General features: G+C 40.7%; 1 long non-coding RNA gene across 1 annotated transcript in view; it reads right to left on the bottom strand.

The window, feature by feature from the left end:
* The window catches only part of LOC112073215 (uncharacterized), a 21,641-nt gene extending 19,041 nt beyond the window's left edge, over positions 1-2,600 (bottom strand). Inside the window, exon 1 of the long non-coding RNA XR_011476490.1 lies at positions 2,176-2,600. This is a non-coding gene — a long non-coding RNA (uncharacterized lncRNA). The remainder of the gene's footprint in view (positions 1-2,175) is intronic.
* Between the last annotated feature and the right edge of the window lie 2,629 nt (positions 2,601-5,229).

Genomic DNA, 5,229 nt, shown 5'->3' with positions numbered 1-5,229 from the left:
TTTATTTACTTTTTGCAAACCAGTATTTCTACTTGCACATCATCATCTGCACATCTATCCTTCCAGATTCATTTGCTAAATTGTAATTACTTCGCTACTATGGCCTATTTATTGCCTTACTCCTAGACTTTCTTTTTTTCTATTGTGTTATTGACTTACGCTTGTTTATTCCATGTGAACTCTGTGTTGTTGTTTGTGTCGCACTGCTTTGCTTTATCTTGGCCAGGTTGTAGTTGTAAAGTAGAACTTGTTCTCAACTAGCCTACCTGGGTAAATAATGGTTAAATAAAACATCTCTGCACAGCTTCTCTCAAGCAAGAGAGCTGACACCACAAACCATGCTCTCAGTCCCCTGCACCCTCATTTAGCAGACACTCTCACTAAGTGCCTACAACTAAAGTACAGTAGGTATGACAACATACAGTATCACAATCATTCCCCACCATCAGCAAGTTATGTGCTAGTAAAATCTGTGCTAGTAAGCTAGTCAAATTATGTGCCTAACTTTCAAGCTTTGTTTCCCCTGCTTCGAAAGGAAAATGAACATAACTAAATGGCGGCCAATGTTCTGGGGTCAGAGGCAATAGGACGGCCGCCCGCTACATATAACCAGAATTAGCTTGAAACGTGTGGTAATAATGGTTTGCCAGGCTTAGCCCGAAACTGGAAAGTGTGTGGTTGCCATSCACATGCAGTAGGGCAGACGGATGAGGTCTTAGTGTTTGAAATGTGTGAATGCTTTAAACTATCTTCCACTTGCTGTGAAATACATAATGACAAGCTCTCCAATAGCATCTTAATTGAAACCTGTACTGCAAGATCATTCTCTCATAAGCCCCTTTTAAAAAAAGGGGTATGATGAATGATGTTTATGGAGATGTGTAGTGAGGGTCTCTGTCTCTAAGCGAGACAGGATGTGGAGGAGCTACAGAGAGTATAGATGGAGGCATAGAGAAATATACACCATCTCTGACTAATAGCATCAACCACACGACCAAGGTGACAAACACTAAAAACCTGTTCAAACTAGATCCATTGAAAGTGTTAAAATGTGGGGTTCTCAGTAGACCTAGTGCCAAATGAAGTAGTGTTGAATTATATAGAATTTGAACTTTTGAGGAAGTGCTTTATTTGTCTCTTTCCCATGGTGGAGTCTGTGGAGGGGGGGAGGGGATAAACCCTGCGAACGGGGAACAAAATAAGAGGAACAACTGAAAAGTGGAAATAAGAAACCAGGAAAAAGGAATACACATGCAAGGCGCACAAAAGCCCTTTTCACACTGAACTGGAGGAAAGAATGCGGCAGTGTTGAATATTATCGTCTAAGGGGTTGGACTTTTAACGAAATCCACAAAGAAGGAAGTGGTACAGTGATCGTCTGGTGGTCAGTGAGCRTGAGCAAAACAGATGACTAAAAAGTTGTGGGAAGCAGACATTACACGCTACGTGTTGCTGTATAGTGCTCCCAAAAGTCCCTCAGAGCACAGCTCATGCTCTCTCTCGTAGTCCATAAAGTGCTTTAGGCTTACCTTTGATGATATTCATCAGAATGCATTCCCAGGAATCCCAGGTCCACAATAAATGCTTGATTTGTTCGATACTGTCCGTTATTTATGTCAAATTAGCTACTTGCTACTTGGTTAGCGCGTTTGGTAAAAAAATTCACAAAGCACGTCCACTATAACTTGACGAAATGTCCAAAAGTATTGGAGTGAGGTATTGGAGTGGCCATCACAAAGCCCTGACCTCAATCCATAGAAAATGTGTGGTCAGAACTGAAAAAGCGTGTGCGAGCAAGGAGGCCTACAAACCTGACTCAGTTACACCAGCTCTGCCAGGAGGAATGGGCCAAAATTCACCCAACTTATTGTGGGAAGCTTGTGGAAGGCTACCCGAAATGTTTGACCGAAGTTAAACAATTTAAAGGAAATGCTACCAAATACTAATTGAGTGTATGTTAACTTCTGACCCACTGGGAATGTGATGAAAGAAATAAGCTCAAATAAATAATTTGCTCTACTATTACTCTGACATTTCACATTCTTAAAAAAAAGTAGTGATCCTAACTGACCTAAGACAGGGAATTTTTACTATGATTAAATGTCAGGAATTGTGAAAAACTGAGTTTAAATGTATTGGGTTAAGGTGTATGTAAACTTCCGACTTCAACTGTACCTTGCACACAAACCGCCGCCCGTTTGGAAAAAGGAAATAATGAATGTATTTACGCGGTGAATGCCATTTTGTTTGTCGTTTATCTCAGTGAGCCTTTCCCGTGGGCCACTTGTACATGCTTTGACTGTTCACCAGAGGTCACAATGTCCTTCTTCTTAGTTGTCCGGTCTCCAATGGGCTGTTTCCTAAGAACAGCTACTTAGCCATACCAGTGATATTCTGAGGGGGGAGTTTTCTTCTCCTCTTCCTCGGTTAGATAGTCAAAAATCCAAAACCCCTTTACATGCGCAGCTGCAGACTGGCAGTGTCCTGGTCTGGTAAGTTAATTTTCTTCACCTTGCGTTGAGAGTTTCAGAGTTTCTAACCATTTCGACATGTGGACCACGGTTTCACGTCTTTCTGGTCTGATATGTTAATTATTAGCCAGTCGATTTCAGCACTCTGGCCAAAGGCGACGGCTTCGTCCGTCTGACATGCTTCTCTGACCTCACTCGGGGTGTTGCTACGTAATGTGCAAAGGATATGATTAGAAGTTGTCTTCTGACTCCTAAAATCACATTCCTAACTTAACAAAAATTGTTTAATCCATTTTCATATCACATAGATAACGTATTGGATGGAAACTTGAGAGATAAAGGGGTATCTTTCTAAGTTATAGTATTTGGTTCATACAGTTTTTAATAAGATCACAAAATGAAAAGCAATATGACATTAGTTTATACATCAATGCACTGACCATTTCCCACATTCGGATGTTAGAAATATTGTTCCAAAGTTCACTMTTTGGACGTTAAGAGTTTTTGAACAAAGACATTCCTTTGGTTCATACTAGAGTGTCAGAGAGTCCTCTGCTGCATAAAATGTATGACCCCCCCCRRRTRRMMMGGMMYYYYYYGGSCRMYWTWWTTMMRKAACCATTGCCAAGCTGATCTGAGCCACTGGATCCTCACGTGTAGTCATGACAATGTAAAGCTTTTTGCTTTCATTAAGATTATTTTTTAATTAAAGGTGTTCTTCAGAAAGTTGTTGTGGTGCATCAAATGTGTTTTACAATTGGAACAGGTTACTCCAGTAAATATCTAATGATAGACTGATAAAGCCATCAACTGCTGCTCCAGAATCAAACAGACTATGAAATATGATGCAATACATAAACAGAATGGAAAACTGCCTGAAGGCCCATAATAAAGAATCAGGTCAGGGGATTGTGTACATTCAAAATGAAGGTTACTGAATGTTAATATCCATGGAGAGAGAATGGTAAACGGTAGTTGTGTCAAGACAAATGCTGTAAAAACACCAGGCAGGATGGGGCCATGGGCTCACGCTGCTTACGCCAAATCCATACTCTGCCATCAGCATGTCGCAACACGAACTGGGATTCGTCAGACCAGGTGACGTTTTTCCACTCTTCAGTTGTCCAGTGTTGGTGAATGTGTGCCCACTTTAGCCGCTTCTTGTTTTTAGCTGATAGGAGTGGAACCTAGTGTGGTCATCTGCTGCAATAGTCCATCCGTGACAAGGACCGACGAGTTCCGAGATGCCATTCTGCACACCACTGTTGTCCTGCGCTGTTACTTGCCTGTTTGTGGCCRGCCTGTTAGCTTGCACGATTCTTGTTATTCTCATTTGACCTCTCATCAACAACCTGTTTTCGCACACAAGACTGCCACTGATTGATGTTTTTTGTTTGTCGCACCATTTTTGGTAAACTCTAGACACTGTCATGCATGAGAAGCCAAGGAGCCAGGCCGTTTCAGAGATACTGGGAGCAGCGAGCTGGCACCGATGATCATACCACACTCAAAGTAGCTTATGTCACTCGTGTTGCCCAGCTCCTTGGATCAGTCTAAAACTTTGCACATACACTGCTGCCTTCTAGTGGCCAATATCTAAATTGCACCTGGGCTGGAATAATACATTTGGGCCTTTCTCTTGCTTTTCAAAGATGATGGTACAAAAAAAGGTTGTCTTTTTCTTCGTAGTATCTTTTACTAGATCTAATGTGTTATATTATCCTACATTCCTTTTACATTTCCACAAACTTCAGTGTTTCCTTTCAAATTGTACCAAGAAAATACATACCCTTGCTTCAGGGCCTGAGCTACAGGCAGTTAGATTTGTGTATGTCATTGGGGGSCAAAAATTGAAAAAAAGGGTCCGATCCTTAGTACAATGCAATACACAATACAGATTATATGAAAGATTCAAACATGATTAAATGTTTCTTTATACACAAATACCCCAGCTTAGTTCATAACATACAGCTCAATACAGACATACTACTTTTTCATTCAGCTGCAGTGTTTGTAAGGCAGGGAAAGACACTGATCTTACTTCAGGTCTGTTTGGTGTTTTCTCCTACTAATGGGGAAGGTTTATTTTTTTCAGGAATATCATCAGATCATAGAGCGATTTAGTCTTGTTAGATAACCTTAACCTCAGACACTGACAAAACCATGGTGAACTGCCACATTGGTAAGTAGCTGTTCCTTGTGATCTTGTTATGAAGCCACACCTGTCCAACTCGTGTAAAAAGTTCAGAACGAGAAAGTGTAGGCTATATATCAAAATCATGGCGCTCAAATTGAAAATGATAAAATTTAATAATGAGATTTCTATCAGCCTAATGGAGATGTAGATTACATCTCACATTCTAGCTTTCGAAATTGTAAACACGGTTGCATGGGATTTCTCTTAAAGTATCAATGCAGCCGTTTTTATCCCAATATCAAATCATTGGTTTAAAATTTAAACTTGACGACGACTTGTGGGCAGTGGAGTCCAAACAACAATGACAAAAAATATAGACAAAAACTTATTTMGGGTGGAAATTATACCACCTAAGAGGGAACTTTGAAAACTGGAAGGGCACCTGCCTGTTGGAACTTATCACTCCTCTCATCTCCTGTTGTCTGCTTTTCCCAAGAGGACAAAAGTTCACCAAACCCACATCCTCACACAATGACTGCAGAGTGCTATGTGTTAGTATAAAGCAGGTCACCCATGACACAAATCAGTATTTGAAGTCCATCCATCACTAGGTCTAATTTC

The sequence above is a fragment of the Salvelinus sp. IW2-2015 genome, unplaced genomic scaffold (assembly GCF_002910315.2).
Source record: "Salvelinus sp. IW2-2015 unplaced genomic scaffold, ASM291031v2 Un_scaffold2189, whole genome shotgun sequence".
Classification (NCBI taxonomy): Eukaryota; Metazoa; Chordata; class Actinopteri; order Salmoniformes; family Salmonidae; genus Salvelinus; species Salvelinus sp. IW2-2015.
This window is presented reverse-complemented; position numbering and strand designations above follow the sequence as displayed.